Raw genomic sequence first — 17,956 nt, 5'->3', positions numbered from 1 at the left:
TCACTGAATATATCATTGTCTTGCCCTCTTGGTTTCTTGAAAAATATAAATGCAAGAGAAGTAGATGAGTTTCTCATTGGTCTCCAGATGAGACACATAGACTCACCCGAATATGACTCTCTGATAGGACAGAGAGAAAAAAATGAGGAAGAGAGAGACAGAGACAGAGAGAGAGAGAGAGAGAGAGAGAGAGAACTTCTTTGGTATGTGGATTTATATGGACAGCCAGGTGGCTTAGGCTGTGGTTGGCTGGGGAAAGAATAACTAAAGCTGTCAGTACCCAGGCATTTCTGATGATGGTTGAATTTGTGCCCCTGACAGGTTGTAACCAGAGACATTTTTCCTATTTTATTTCTGCCTCTCTACATTTCTTTCTTTTTCCTTGGTTTCAACTAGTGTTTCATAAAACAGGAGGTTATTATAGCAGGCGAATGAATTTGACTCCTTAAAAAGGGGTCTCCTGGACATAGGAAATGATGAGGTGGATTGAGAAAATATGAAAAAAAAATAGTTTTAGTCTTATAAGAGAAGATTTACACAAATATGGGAGTGGGTGATATTGTTATTCCTATCTAATAGTTGAAAAAATATGAGATGGACAGAGATTATGTGATTTGTTCAGAATCACAGTTTTTAAGTATCAATGACTAGATTTGAACTTGGGTTTCCTTTATGCCAAGCCTAAAATCTATCCAGTTTGCCACCTAACTTCCTAATAGAAAAAAAGCAAAACTATTCAATTCTTAAATTTTTAATCTGTTCTTTTTTACTAGAGACATTATCTCTGGACTTCAAAAGTACAAAATAAAAATGACCAATAGGGAATTCAACCCAAGATAGAAATTGATATGAAAATAGTAATAGTATATCTAGCTGAACTAGATAAAAGTAGGAATGAAGACATGGAAATAACAGAGGCATATTTTGTCTCAATATAAATAACAACTTCCTTAAAATTAGAGGTGTTAAAAAGTGATATCAAAAGACAGATTTTTGAATGATGTAAGTTTGATTTCCAATTGGGGTCTTCAAGCAGAGCTGAATGACCACTCATACATAATAGAAGGTTTCTGAGGTCCCTTTCACTTCGGACATACTAAAACAGAGTTAGTAATACCCAGCAACCTACTTTCATCCACTTTACTTCTCCCCTTTGTGTTTAGTTTCCCCCATAATATTGACATGTTGGAAAATATAATATCTTATTATTTTAATCCTTAATATCTCTCTAAGAAAATTTTAATTTAAGTGATGTTCATTTTTGTTGTTATTTTAGCTGTGGAGAACTTGGCATCTTTGGAAGAGCATTTTCTTCCTATTCCATTGTTACTAAGAAACAAATTAAATGTTTAAAATATTTAAACTCTCCAATAAATGTCAAATTTGTTTTCAGTTGGTAAATGAAAAGAGTCACTATATTATATTTTATAAATTTTTTTGGCTATTTTTTGGTCCCAGCACATGAGTTGCTAATCTGCATTGATACAATGATTTTTCACTCTGTGCAGATTAGCAATTCATGTGAAATTTATAGTCTTAAAAAAGCTACCTAAGACCTGGAGTATTCAAATAATATTTTATCATAGCTAGTATGCATCATAAAGGAAGAACTTGAATCAGATTCTTCTGATTTCAAAGCAGAACCTCTACCTGTTATCCCATGCTACCACAAAACAAAGATCAATAAATATAGATATATGTATGTATGCATGCATGTATGGGTACATATATGTGTATGCAGATATGCCTATATCCACATATATAAACAAATGCATATTTGTGCACATACATATGCTTGTAGCTATATATAATTTTATGTGTCTATATGTGCATACATGCATAAATTTACATACATGCATGTGTGTACATGATTAATAAAAGTTGTTGTTTGCCCTGTTTTCAAAAATGACCAACGACATCATAATGTTGAATTGGCGGTAAAATGAGTTTGGCTGTGGCTAGTCAGTCCATTATGATTTCAGAAGGTTTTATCACAGTTTGGGCATAATTAGTCTGGAAAACATTTGTGAGAGTTGTCTTTGGATTTGCCATAGTTCATGTTTCCTTTGTGCTTGTACTATCATCTAGAAAAATAAAGATAAGTTTGTCAGCTAATTGCTGAAATTCAATATAAAGATCTTTATACTTTTGAACTTTTTAAAGAAAATGGACTTGTTTCAACAATTTTACATGAATATTACCTATGACTATATATTTAAACTGTTGTTCCTAATTGTGTTTTATGTGACATAATTAAAAATATGACATAAAAAAATGTGACATAAAAAAAGTTAACATAAATATTATAAAACATAAGTAGATTCAGACATTTTCTCACAGATATAGTTAACACTAAAGTATATTTCAAAGGGTAAAAATCAAATAGGGGGTCATGGACAATATCTTAGGAGTAAGGTTCTTCTTACTATTTGCTTAATTTCAAATTCAAACTTCATTCTTTGATTTAATCAAAACTTGACAGCAGTCCCTTTAGACTCCACAGGATAAGAAAAAAAAAATTGAATCTTATTCACTAATAAGAAAAAAATTCCTTTAATTCCAGGCACTCGATGTATCTATATGTCTTTCACCCAGCATAGCATGCACCCTTCCATCACTGTCCTTTCCATTTGCAAATTGATGAAGTGAAAGTATAAAATCTTCATGTATCCTTTTACTGAACACTAGGGATTCCCTGAAAAATAGGGATGAACTTTTCAAGAATGTAGGGCTGGATTTTATGAAGTGATTCATGCAGTGCCCTAGGTAGCCCTAGAGCTTCCAGAAACTAATCTCTTCCCCAAAGATGACCTTCTATGATCCCAGATGAGAGGGCTGGAATACAACAAACAACAATGGGAAAACTATGTTTGCTGAGGAAATTATCTCCACTAAGAGAAACTGAGTTAATCTGATTCATCTTATACTTCATTTCCCTTTTTTCTCTTTCAAAATAACCATTACAATTCATTTTACAATTCTAGTTATAAACTCCACATACACACACATACACACACACACACACACACACACACACACACAGAGGCTCCTAATCGCTTCTCACTCTGCCCAAATGTTATAAACAAATTATTTGCAATATTCTGTAATATGTTAATCACATTTTTTCAATAGAACTAGTGATGAGTTCTCAATTATATGCTTCCATATATATTATATATAGGAATATATGTATATGTATATATACATATACATATATTCCTACATACTTTGGTATAAAATAAAAAAAAGAAAATCTTTGGTTCTGTGTGTAACATCCTTTTTACCATCTCCTTCACATGTATTCAAAGCTTACAGAAGATCAGCACACTCTCTTACTCCTCTTACATAAAATGAAGCCATTTTTAGAGTTAATTCTAAGAGCTATATATAGAGAGCTTCTTTATGGCTCAATTGCTTGGATTTGCTACTGGTAAAATGTCAAGACTTTCCCTCACAGTGTAACATGCTAAATCGGTAAAGGGACTGATTCCAGGAGCTATAAGTGCCCTATATATTTGATCTCCTATATTCTCCTAGACTCTCTGTGCAGAAAAAAAGTGACAAGCGAATTTTTTTATAAATGGAAAGAATCACTTTAGAGTAACATTCTGAAGATAAGGTGGTGTCTATTTTGAGGTCTTTTAAATTCAAATAACCATGCCATATGGCAGTTATTATATTCAGAGAAGAATATGATTAGGGAAAGGGGGGGAAGAAATTAGTTCAGCAACCCTAGTCATTATATCTTTCCATCTTTTAGCAAGCATCTTCCCTTTGAGAAGGTTCACAAAGTATATATCTCTAATTCAGGGATGTGAACAGTAATTGGAAAAACAAAGCTGAAGAGGATTGTAAGGCACTGAAAAGACACAACTTGTCAAGAATCATTTTTTTCAAATCTTAACACTCAGCTTCATAGGTGACTCTTTTTGCTGGATTTTAGGTGAACTCTTCCAATGGATCAAAACTTTAAACATCTATATCTCTTAAGAATTGAAAATGCTGTGAGATGATGGTCCTTAGAGAAAGTTACTGACACTTTCAAAGAAAGACTTCACCTCAAAAGTGAAACAAAATAAAACAGAAATAGAAGGACTAGCTTTTATCTGAGATACTGAGAGGCACTTGCATTGCCTCAGAGACTACTTCTTTTGCCAGACATTTAGTTATAAGTGGAAAGCAAGTAAAAGTAAAATTATAATGCAAAGGGAAATTGACTAAGTTATATCCGCAGATAGGAACAGAACATAGCATTCATTTAAGCTGAAAATGCCAACTTCAATAATGTGCTTCTTTTATAATCCTTTAGCATTTCAAATCTTATAAAATTGGAAGAAAATGCTCATATGATTATTATTCCTCTCCACTTCATCTCACCATTATTCTCAGTGTCTTCAGCATCCTTGTTGATGACCCTTCAGTTTTCTGATCTCATAGTTCTTTATACTCCTCTGATGCTGAAGATCTTCAATCCAAGTCAGTTTGATCCAATACAATCCAATTTATAAGCATTTAATGCTGGATGATGCAAGGGATTGGGGGATAAAAAAGCGAGATATATTTTTTAAGTCCCTGTCTTTAAGGAGCTTACATTCTGCTGAGGCAAATACAATTTGTAAGCAGCTTAACTATGGCAATTTAAGGAGGGAGAGAACAGTAATAACAAAGAGTATCAGAAAAGGTTTCTCAGAAGAGGTGAATCCATTTATATGTTATACCTGCAGCAGAATGATAAAACTTAGACCTTGTCACCGCAAAAGCACAATTCCAGATTTCTTTGAAACTTTCCCTTTTTCATTTCTAATAGCAAGACATTATTCTATTAGATTTACATGTCATAGTTTCTTTACCCATTCCCAATTTTTGCATTGAAAAATTTGAGACCTCTCTTTAGCACAAGGACTATCCATGGTTCTAGGGGACCAATGATAATAATGCTATTCACCTCCTGGCAGATTACACACACAAAAGTGTATGGGTATGTATATGTATATGTGTATATCAGGAGATTTTGTTTTCTTTTTATTCCCCAGTGGCGGATGGAAAGGACAGAAAATAAATATTTGTCAATTGAATAATTTTTTAATTAAAATCAAGTAAAACTAGGCACTCATTCTCTCTTACTATAATTTCCTTTCATGCAAATCCTCCTAATTTCCTCACCATACTCACTCTTACTTTCTAACATTAATGAAACTGTCAATCACTGATTAACTCCTCTTATTTGACCCTATGTTATTATCATCTTGATTACCTTGTATTCTCCTCAATCCAAAATAAATGAGGTAGTCAATTTGTGTGTGAACCCTGATCAACTTGGACAATTATGTTAATTACTCAGGAACTTAGTTTTTATCATCTAAATTTGGAGACATTTCCCACAGAACCTGCCTGACCAGGACTTTTTGTGAGGAAAGTATCCTATAAACTGAAAAGAACTTTGTGGGACAGTGAGATAATGAAACTTAATGCTAGGCCTGGAGATAGGAAGATCCACTTTCCTGAGCTCAAATCTCTCCTCAAACATTTACTATCAGTGTGACCTGAACAAATCACTCGTAATTGTTTGCCCCATTTTTTTCATCTGCCTAATAACCTGGAGAAGAAATGGCAAATTTAATTTTTGAATAGAAAACTCCAAATGGGTTCATGAAGTATCAGACAAAATTTAAAAACAATTAAACAGTAATAAGAATGTACTATATAAGCATTAGACATTACTTGATCATAGGCTAACTGTTCTTGTTCTGAAATCCACATTTAGTGGATTTAATCAGTACCAGTTTACTATTCTCTTTTTCATGACCTATCTAACTAGACAGTAATTCCATGAAGAAACATTCCTGTGTCATGTCAATCTTCTGCAATCTTTCTAGTTTCCAAAAAAGGACCGGTAGAATAATAGATGTTCAATAAATACTTATTAAATAATTGAAACAATTTTCCTTGTATATGACCACCCATTCCCCAAAAAACTTTCATACTTTTTAAAAATTTTATTTTTCTAAATTTAAATTTAAAGTTTTAAAATATAATTATGAATAAAACAAATGAAAAAAACTGGAAAGAATATAGCAGTTTCATACATATTAGGATCTTAATGGCTCACACTTTTCATTTATTGACAATGATGGCAGACCTTCAGCATAATAGGAAAGATTTTTTCTAACTGAATTGGATGGAATGGGGACATTAATGAATGTAAGAAGAATACTTATTTTTAACATACTAACATAAAGGTCTTCCCTCCCAAAAATTCTATTCCAGTACTTTCTTATGTCATCAATGGTGAATTAGATCCTCAAAGCCATACCAGCTTTATAGCATGTCCTATTAAGCTGGGTAAGCATGAGTTATAATTACATTTAGTCAGACAGGTTAATGAGTTTGCCAAAGACATAAAACTACGAAGTGAAAGAATTAAAAATCAAACTCCAGGTTTTCTCATCTAACTCTAGGGCTCTTTCCACACTAGCATGTTTTCTCAATATATTTTGGATGGGAAATCAGTTTACAAAATGAATCACAGGTCACATAAATAAAATTTAATTAATTCCGATTATATTCTGTGAGATAAAGTGCATATATATTTTCTATCCTATATTCAGTTGGGTTATCATATCCACTTAAATATGTTCTTACTGAGGGTTTGGTGATCTATTGCTGATGATTCTTTTAAATGAAGTTTTTTGGTATTATTGTTCATAATAGTAATGATCCTGATGATAAGATGATGGGTCTAGGTGTCTATTCTGCGAAAGAGCTGTCCTCGAAAGGTAAAGCCAAGATGTCAGAAGAAAGACAGGGACTCACCTGATATTTCCCCCAAACCCTTTCAAATACCTTTAAATGCTGATGCTAAAAAATTTCTAGAGCAGTAGAATCCATAAAAAAGATGGAATGAAATAATTTTTCCAGCCCCAGACAACTTAGGTCATTAGGAAAGATTTGTTTCACCAGGGTGAGAGTGGAGTCCACTCTAGCACAAGCTACTCCAGCACAGTCCTGGTCCAAGAAAACCTGCAATACATCTTAGGCTAACTAAATCAATGGCAGTAATCACAGTTTCCAGACTTCTGGAAAGTAGTTAACATATCTCTCCTCAGGTCATATCACCTTGGAAAAACTTAAAAAGCACAGATCCCTAGATGTATCTCCAAAACAGCTACACAAACTCTGTGAAACTTGAGAAAATCTAACCCAAAAGAAAAGCTCTACTTTAACAAAGAGATGAAAGTCAATAGGCTGGGGACATAAGAAAAAAGTTTCTGATCATAGAAAGTTACTATGGTGACAAGAAAGATCAAAATACACACTCAGAAAACAACAAAATCAAAGTTTCTATATATAAAGCCTCCTAGAAAAATATGGATTGGTCTTAAGCCAAGGAAGAACTCAAAAAAGGTTTTAAAAATCAAGTAAGAAAAGTAAAGTGAAAATGGAGACGAGAAATGAGAATAGTGCAAGAAAACCGTGAACAACAAGTCAACATCTTGATAAAGAACACACACACACACACACACACAAAACAAACAAACAAACAAAAAACACTGAAGAAAATAATATCTTGAAAAAGAGTAGAAGCCAAATAGTAAAGGAAGTACAAAAGACATTGAAGAGAAAAATGTCTTAAAAAGCAAAATTGACCAAATGGAAAGGGAGGTACAAAAATGCACTGAAGAAAAAAGTCCTTAAAAAGAAGAATTGGCCAAATTGGGAAGTGGGGCAATTTCTTTGAAAGTAGAATTAGATATGTGGAAAAGAAGGCACAAAAAAACTCATTGTAGAAAATTATTCTTTAAAATTTTGTAATTGAATGTGCAAAAATGTTTGTAGTAGCTTTTTTGTGTCATCAAAGAACTGGAAAATGAATAGATGCCCATCAATTGGGGAATGGTTGAACAAAGTATGGCATATAAAGGTAATGGAATATTATTCTATAAAAAATGATGAACCTTGTTGATTTTGGAAAGACCTGGAAACATTTACATGAACTGATGCTGAGTGAAACAAGAAACCAGGAATACATTGGGCAAGAATGTGTGATGAAACTATGTAAGACTTGGTTCTTCTCAGCAGTTCAGTGATCCAAGGCAATTCCAGTAGACTTTGGATAGAAAATGCCATCTGCATCCAGACAAATAACTGGAGATTGAATATAAATCAATACATTCTATGTTCATTTCTTTTTTTCTGTTTTTTTTCCTCTTCCGTGGTTTTTCTCTTTTGTTCTGATTTTTCATCCCCAACATGATTCTAAACCATTTTGTACAAAAAAGAAAGGAGGAAAGGGAAAAAAAAATAGAATTGAGCAAATGGAAGCTAATAGCTTTAATGGAAATCAAGAAATAATTAAAGAAAATGAAAGGGATGAAAAAATAGAAGACATTGTGAAATAAATATCTCATTGAGAAAACAAATAGCCTGGAAAATAAATCCATAAGAAACAATTTAAAAAGCCATGACCAAAAAAAAAAAAATCTAGACATCATTTTTCAAGAAATGGACAAGGAAAATATCCCTGATAATCTAGAACCAGAGGGTAAAATAGAAAGTGAAAGAATCCACTGACCACCTCCTGAAAAAGATTCTCAGTTGAAAAACTTCAGGAATATTATAAGCAAATTCCAGAGCTCCCAGGTCAGGGAGAAAATGTTGCAAGCAGTCAGAAACAATTCAAGTATTATGGAGCCACAGTCAGAATAACACAATATTTTGTAGCTTCTACATCAAAGGACTGGAGGATTTATAATATGATATTCTGGAGGGCAAAGGTACTAGGATTACCATAAAAAATCCCTATCCATAAAACTGATTATGATCTTTCAGGGGGAAAAATGGATATTTAATGAAATAAATGAAATGAAGAACTTTCAGGTACTCTTGATAAAAGATCAGAGTTGAATGGAAAATCTGACTTTCAAATATAAGACTCTAGAGAAGCAAAAAGTAAAGAAGAAAGGCGAAACATTATGCTACTTAATGAGATTGTACTGTTTGCATTCCTTTGTGGCAAGATGATACATGTTTCTCATAATAAATTTCTCATTATTAGGAGAGCTAGAGGACAAATTAATATAGACAGAGGACATAGGTGTTAGTGGAATGTGAAGGGAAGATATATATATAAATGTGAAGATCGTGTATTTTTAAATCAGCAGGAGTCAGGAATTCAGGTTAGGGGAAAATCGTCAGTCTTTATTCTCAGTGAAGAAGGATCGGAGGTGGAAGAGAATCGGCGATAGCAATGTATGCAGCTGAGTCAAGAAGCTAGCTTGACCAGCAGCCACACAACCAGCAGCTCAGAGTCTCGAACCCAGGCCCAATCTCTCCCTGCTTCTCTTCCTGACTCTCTCCCTGCCTCCACCCACCAAAATCGTCATTTCCTATACAACACATCAGGACTTGCACAGAGAGTGGGCGGGGGCGATTCTTTATCCAAGCATGTATATTAATAGAGTATAGCCCAATTACTATTTAGCCTCACATACTTGGGACCTCAGTGCATCAACTCAAACCTCAGCCCATTACATCTCCACTTTCTTTTATTTTAGAACACAGGTAGTCATGCCATCCCTGACTCTCAGGGAGGTCAGAGCCCCAAGGGAAGTGATCACAGCCTTCCAATTCTCAGAGAAGGAGGTGAAAGCACCGAAAAGGAGGGTGATCACAGCCTCCCTGACTTCAGAAAAGGCGGTGAAAGCACTAAAAGGAGATGATCACGCCCACCTGACATCCCGGAAGGGAGATGAAAAGCACCAAAGGGAAATGGGGGTTGCTAAGGGGTTTCTGGGCTGGAAGGGTCTTATTATGCACAAACCCATCAGCATGGGAGGTATTACACAAGACAAGCAATAACGTGAGGTTATTAGGATGACCCTCCCTCAGTCAGTGCAGGCTCGATGTGGTGTAACAAACATGAATTGTACACGCAAGTAGAGGGAATAGCAAACAATATAAAACAACATGGTGTTGGAAAAGATCACCAGAAGTCCTAGAAGGAGGGTATGAAACAACAGTCACACATACACCTTCTTCAGCAGCCAAGAGATAGTCCAAAACCAATCTATTGTCCGTTGTTTACATTGTCAGGAATCCAATGATCCTGAGTTTTTAAGTCCTGAAAAGTCTTTTTTATGTGTTAGGAATCCAATGATTCCAGCAGATTTTGAAGTGTTGTAACAGTTTTATCATTTCTCAGAGAATCCAAGATTCCTGAGAGTTTTCTAAGTCCATGTCTCAGAGAATCCAATGATTCCTGAGGGTTTTCGAGTCCTATGGCTCAGAGAATCCAGTGATTCCTGAGGGTTTTGGTCCAACAATCTTTGATGTCCAATGAGTCAAATGCCATAATCGCACGTGCTCTTTCAGTGGTGAGCAAATCAGCAACAGCACCACCCGATATTTCTTGGTCTTCCTTTGTTTCAAGGGGTTCTGTCTGTCTCTTGCGATGGACAAGGCGAATATGGCTGTTGGCACCCATCTGATTCCTTTCTCCACCTGTAGAGATACAAGCAAACCCTCTTCAAGCAGTTAGCCTATCTGGTCCTTTTCCATTCACCACTTTCTGGGTTCTCCACATCACCTGGAGATTATCTAAAGATAGTGGAGCTGCTGCACTGACTTCCGGTGGTTATAAACCATTGGGAGCCAGTGCATCTTTGTCAAAACCAAGAAGTTAATAGTATAAAGAGCTAGATTTAGAAGTTTCTTCTAGGGTTACCTGTGGCTCCCTTTCCTTTGTTTTTGGAGGAGCGTCTTATCTCTGTTTCTCCTTCCACTATGCCTGTCCTTGAGGATTAAAAGGTGCCGGTGGTGTGTAAAATCTTATACTGTGCACAAAAGTGGCAAAATGTTTTGGGGTATGTTTGACCATTGTTCTGTTTTTATTGTTGTGGCAACCCATAATGGAAATGTTGTAATGAGGAATTCAGTGACCATTGCTGTTCTTTTGCTGTGGCATTGCAAAAGTGAATCCTTGAAAAGGTGTTTCACTAAATATGGATAAAAGAAGAGACCAAAAGATTTATAATGGGTCACATCCATTTGCCAGATTTTATTGGGTCTCAAACCACGAGGGTTCTTCCCTGAGGGTGTAGGAGCGTGGAAAGGAAGGCAAGCGTAACAGGCTTTTATTATGTTCTAGCTTCCTCTTTGTTATTCCAAATTAAAGTAAAGCTGAGCAGTTGATGATATTTAGAATGAGATGCCTGAGCTTCTTGGAACAAAGGGGTATTGACCACATAATTAGAAGGTTATCTGCCTTTGAATTGCTATCAAATATGGGACTTGAAGTCACTATGAGAATGGAATGTAATATATAGATTCTTACTGGATGTTTTCTCACTTGTTTGAAGTTTCTAAAGAGCTTGATATATATTAGAGGCTGCAAATTTTATTTGGCTGTGGCAATTTTGTACCACACCTACTGAATAGGCCAAATCAGATATTATATTTATGTTCTCCGATATTGTAAGGCTAGAATGATCGCGATAATTCATTCTGCTGAGTGGACTGAAAGGAGTTCTGACTACTCTCTTTATAGTTAGATCATGAGAGTACACAGCACAAATATTATGTTTGGATGCATCCGTGAAGATAATTGGTCCTTTAAGAGGAACTTTAGAAACTTTTTCTTCAAGAATCCATCACCAGTTATGTAATAGTCTAGTTATCTTTAATGGAGACCCATGTAAAAATTTGGAGCCATGCATAAAATTTGCCACTTGATGGTCTCACAACACACAATAATTTGTGTATTGGTATAAAAGGTGTATATCTTGTCATGTCTTGTCCCAGATAATTGTACTGCTTGCTTAGTGGCCTTTAATAAAATTCTAGCCACAAGTACTGGGTAGGGGTGTAAGGCTTTGTTCTTGTTGTGCCGGAGGTTCACCCAATCACACTGTGTCCTTTGATGAAGGACAGCTGTGGGTTTCTTTGTGGCAAAACTGGATATCTCCAAGGGTTTTTGAGTGACTCTTTCAACCAATTGATAAAGCCAGTTCAACTTCTCTCAAAGCTCTTGAGCTTCTTTGTAAGCTGGCGTGGTGAATTTAAAGCACTGTCTCCCTTAAAATGTCATATAACGGTTGTAATTGATAGGTAGTCAAACCTAACACTGGTCGATCCATTGATATCTCCTATCAATTTCTGAAAATCATTCAAGTGTTTAGCTTTTCTTTCTAAGGAGGTTTTTGAACTGTAAACCCTTAGGTATACTTTATCCAAATATTGAAAAGGAGCATGTCTTTTGAATTTTTCTGGTGCATGTTTAATTTGTAATTCCTTATGTTTCTATGGTCTTTGTAGACATGCTCCAATTTTGTTCCTGGGACATCCCAAATGTCATCCGTGTAATGTAATTGATTAACTTTTGGGGAATGCTTTTCTTTACTGGAGCAAGAGCAGCTGCAACATACATTTGAAAATAGTAGGGCGTTTTTCATTCCCGTGGCAAAAATTCCATTCATTCTTTTATAAGGCTCAGTGTTAACGCTGGGGCATGAAAAGGCAAATCTTTTCATATCCTTTTTATCCAGAGGGATAGAATAGAAACAGTCTAATATCTATGACCCAAAGACCATTTTAGGAATGAGTAGGGAAGTCCAGGGAAGAGGTTTTATTTCCATTGTTTTTTCCTTTTTTAAATGTTAAATTCCATTTTCCGATTTTTTTTTTCCAAAAAATAATTGGATTAGAAGGGGGTGTTTGGTAAGTGCCCGTCTATATTTGGTGTTTTATTTTTTTAACCCTGTTTCCCCTGGTGTATAGGGCCTTGGAAGAAAGATGGTGTTGGAGGTTAACAGCAGTTTTGAAGTATTTTTTAATAATTGTGTAAAGCCTTTTCCCCCGGTTGATGGGGTTTTTTTAACTTGGGAGTAAAATTGTTTTGCCCTTTTCAAAAGTATTTTGGGGGGCAAAAGTGTTTATTTTTCCCAGCGTAGGTGTTGCTTTAAGTTTTGGACTTTTGGGGGATGAGCCCGCCGATTGAAGTTTACCCCTTCCAATGGAAGGCCATTTATAAGATTGTGATATAGGTTAAAGGTTAAGTGCTGTGTAAATTGTTGGACAATAGCAATTGGAACCAGAATTGGGTGATATACAGGTGTTTTAGATTTCTTATGAGTAAATGATGTTTTTCTTGGGTGATGTTAAATTGTTGTTTGTTTGGTGATGGGATTATTCAATTGTTTTACAGATGGGGATGGAATGTTTGCATTTTGGGAGGTAAATCGTTTACGGGGGGGGATTATAGGGGGAGGGAAAGATTTAATCTAGGGGGTTCTGTTGTTAGTGAAATTATTTTAATTTAATCCCTTTTTTAGGTTGTTTCCTGGTGATTGATTGTGTAATCCCTTTTCCATATTTATGGCTTTGGCTATTGGTCATATTGTTTGGGAGGATTTCCCTTGGTGATATTTAATGTTTTTTGTGGGGGGCTGGGCCTCATCCGTTTTAACTTTTAATTCTGAGGCCCAATGGAAGTTTTGATTTTGGACATGGGGTATGGGTTTGTTTCCCCCGTTTTTACTTGCCTTATACCAAATTGAGGATGTTTTCCACATGAAAGATTGAATGTTTCTAGAAGTCCCTGCGGAAGGGGAGTTTACCCAGTTGGGATTTTGGGGTTGCATTGTTGGCTATAAAGGATTTGGCCATGTGGAAGATTTAGAATTTCCCTAAAGGAGATCCCTTGGGGTCCTAGTATAATCCTTTCAACCCTATTAGATTTTTTAGAAGTTGTTTTAAAAATCTGTTGTTGGATTTTATTAGTTTTTATAGAGTTGCAAAGTCCCTTAAAAGTGAAATATCTTTTTTGTTTTTTTTTTTGGGCCCTTACCTTTGTTTTTTTTGTAATGAAGCCCAGTTTGATAGATTAGCAAGTTTTGCCATGTGCTATTGTAATTAACTGTGGGAGCTGATATGGACCCATACCTTTAGTGGTAGGTGATGGATGAACAGATTTTTGATATTTTGTTGGGTTGTATCCAAGAACCCATTATTAGGACATGTAATTTTGTAGGTTCTGGGATACCCTTGTATAGATTTGTCATGGGAGTCAAGATTTTGGAAATTTGTAATGATCTTAAATGTTATGTAGGAAATAGTGGGTTTTAAGATCTTTAATATTTCTAGTTTAAAAGGGTGTATTTGATTTGTTGACCATAGGATTAGACTGGGAAAAAGGAAGATAAGAAAGTTAACCCTTTTTTTTGGCCTTTATTTTCCCCTTCAGTTGTTATGATTGGAATGGGATGTGGGGGAGGTGTGGTGTTGACTGCCCCCACTGCCCCCTCCTCTATCCGGAGGGTGGAGTTGGTGGAGGAGAGTAAATCATTGCTCCTGGGGTTGGTGCCTTTGAGGGGAAGGTCCCCACCCCTTGCTACTTGTCTCCATGCCCTGTGGGGATATGGGTTAACTTTCATTGTCTTCTCCTTTAAATATTTTAATTTGAGAAGAAGTAGAAGGAGCCATGGTTTTTCTTTTTCTTCTAGGATAGGGTTTTTAGTCAATTGAAATATATTGATAAATAAAATGCCTGATGGAAATTAGTGAGGCATATTTCTGAAATGAGGAATCTTTTGTCAACCGGGACCAGTTACTGAGATCTGCCCTCCCCCACGAACCAAGGGGAGATGCAGTTTAATGACCCACAAAACTTTGCATGTTCCGTTATAAGTATCCCAATATTTCTATCTGCTTAAGCATGCTTTCCTAGCACCACCTTGGGGGGGTTAAAGGGGATGAAGAGTCTTTAGCTGCATTTGTCCCATTTTTAGCCAAAAAAAAAAAGATTACTGGTTTAGTTTTTAAGAAAATAAGTTCCTTTATTTGTCTAAACAATTACCCAAGTTCCTGGTCACCGGAGACTTCTTCACCTTGGTTCCCACCTTGCCAAATGTGAAGATCGTATTTTTAAATAGCAGGAGTCAGGGAATTAGGTTAGGGGAAAATCGTTAGTCTTTATTCTCAGTGAAGAAGGATCGGAGGTGGAAGAGAATTGGCAAGAATGTGTGCAGCTGAGTCAAGACCAAGCTTGGAGTCTGAACCCGGCCCAATCTCTCTCAGTTTTTCCTGACTTCTCCTGCCTCCACCCACCAAAATGTATTTCCTATACAAACATCAGGATTGCCCTGGAGAGGGGGGGACCATTCTTTATCCAATCATGTATATTAATAGAGTATAGCCCAATTACTAGTTAGCCTCACGTACCTGGGACCTCAGTGCATCAACTCAAACCTCATCCCATTACATAAAAAGGTGAAATTAAGGAGGGAAGTATATAGTTGGAATGAAGGAAATGGAGAGATAAAATGGGGTAAGTTATGATGCATAAAAGAGGCAAAAAAAAAAAAAAAAACTTTTACAGTGGTGGAGAAAAGGGGAAGGTAGACAGGGGCAGTAAGTGAATCTTATTTTCTGCCTCAGAGAGGGAATGACATACTCATTCAAATGGTATAGAAATCTATTTTACCCTATAGGAAAGTATATCTTACAGTAAGTAAAATCTCACTATAATGCTCATGTTATGGTTCTTTTAAAGATCAAATGTGTTAACAGATGTAAAGCACCTTATAAAACCTTAAGCACTATATAAACACTATTATTAGGATTATTATAACCATTATCATCATCATCATTTTTCCCCAAACCTCTTCCCTCTTCCTATATCACCATTCTCCTAGTCACCTGCAACCTAGGTATGATTCATGACACCTCTCTCACTATCACCCTTTGTAACCAAACAGTTAAATCCTGTTGATTCAACTTTTAGAATATCTCTTACACACATTTCTTTCTCTTCCCTACACAAGCCATAATCACTTCAGACCTCAGCTACAAAAATAGTCTTCTAGTTGGTCCCTCTGATGGAATTCTTTCCCCATTCTAGTTCATCTGCCATTCAGCTGCCATACCATATCCCTACTCAATAAACTATAGTGGCTTCCTATCATGCTAAAATATAAAATCTAATATTTTGTACTGGCCCTTCATAATCTAGAAGTCTCCTCCCTTTCCAATCTTCATACACCTAACTCATCTCCATGTACTCTGTGACATAATGGCACTGGTTCTCTTTGCTGTTTTTTTAACTAAATAATCCTTCTCCCTAACTAAGCTAAGAAGCAGAGATAAAGATGAAGAGAATTATCCCACAGGGGACATCCACTTAGCTTCCCTGTCTTTCTTCAGGTTTCAGCTAAAATCCTACTTTTTGCAAGATGTCCCCCCCAATCTCCTTTAATGCTAGTGCTTTTCCTCTGCTGATTATTCCCAAATATATATATATATATATATATATATATATATATATATATATACATACACACACACACATATAAATGTTTGTGTATTTATATAAGCATACACAAAATATATGTATATGTGTATATGTATGTATAAATATATATGTATATGCACACACACATCTTATTTGTACTTAGATCACCTGCATGCTGCATTCTCAATTAAACTTTAAGCAACTTGAGCTCAACGACTATTTTTTGCCTTTTTTTTTTGTATTCACAGAATTTATACATTTAAATGCTTGTTGATGACTTGCCTTCTCTCTCTACCTTCTGTGTGGCATTGTAGTTTGTTTTCCTCCTTTTCCTCTTCCCTTCTTTGTGCCTCATAATCTGGAGTGTGGAAAGATATTCCTTAAGCTTCTTGACTTTGATGGAAGAGTATATTTGTTGAACCCAGATATCTTTCTATTAATTGGGTTAGAAATACAAACCAATGAATGTTCATTATAATATACAGTAAATATTTTTCTGCTATCAATAATTTGAAATCACAGACTTTTTTGCCTCACCTGTCCATGGTTGTTTAGAGTTCACCACTTAGCATCTTCATTAATACCTTTATAGTTTTTTCTCTTATTTAAATTACTTAACAGGCAATTCTTCCCTTCTGAATATACTCTGGTAATTTGTCATACTTACCAGTGGATTTTATTTGCCTTGTCTTACCAACAACTTTCTCCTTGTCCTTCAGACTTTTTCTCCTAAATTATTTTCTTTTTTCAACTTGAATTCTCCTTCAGACTGACATTCCATGGCAGGTAATCTTAGAGGGAAGGGTTCCAGAAAAAGAGAACTAGGAAAGTTGTCATGAAGATTTGATTTGAATTGAGTCTTAAAAAAAGTTATGGAGACTAGAAGTTAGAGTTAATTAATAACTAAAATGCTAATACACTTCTAATAGTTGCATTCCCATTGCTTTATACAAATTTTGAATTTTTGTAAAGGCAATTCTTATGGCCAAATTCTTTAACTTTTTATCCAAAATAGTCAACACTATAGAGAGTGTTCATATATAGTGAGTAGGATAACCTAGAAATACATGGACCTGGAAATAGAAGATGCTCAATTTCCAGTTTCTGCAGGGAGGGACAAATAACTAGTTTGCAACATGAGTAAGTCATTCAACATCTTAAGGGCTATTGTCAGAAAAGCACTGTATAAAACGAGAGGTGAATTATATATAACCAATTATTATTGATATGACACTCTAGAGAAATTGGGGTTGAGGAATAGAAGGCTAACTGTGCAGTGTAAATATTTGAATCTAAATATTTCCTGGGATATATTCTCATTGTATGACTTAGCGGTAGAGAGGAAAGAAAACTAACTCTGGAGTCTCTAGCCCTGGATTCAAATACTGTTTCTGACAGTTTACTATCTGAATGCCTGCAGAGGTCACCTAATCTCCTTGGCTCTCAATTCATCTTGTATAAAATGTGGTTAGAACTCAGAGGGCATCATCTAGCCCCAGGCAACTGTCAAAAATTTTAAATTTCAGAGGAACTGCCAAAAGGCATCAATGGAAGGAGGATCCACATGAGGAATCCTCTTGCCAATGACATCACTGTACTTTCCCTCCCTCAGCCCCTACCCTCTCAAAATATAACATAAATGAGATTAATCTAAAGGAATAAAATTGAGGG

This window comes from Sarcophilus harrisii, chromosome 1, assembly GCF_902635505.1.
Source record: "Sarcophilus harrisii chromosome 1, mSarHar1.11, whole genome shotgun sequence".
In the NCBI taxonomy this organism is placed as follows: domain Eukaryota; kingdom Metazoa; phylum Chordata; class Mammalia; order Dasyuromorphia; family Dasyuridae; genus Sarcophilus; species Sarcophilus harrisii.
The sequence above is the reverse complement of the archived record's forward strand: the minus strand, read 5'-3'. Positions refer to the sequence as shown.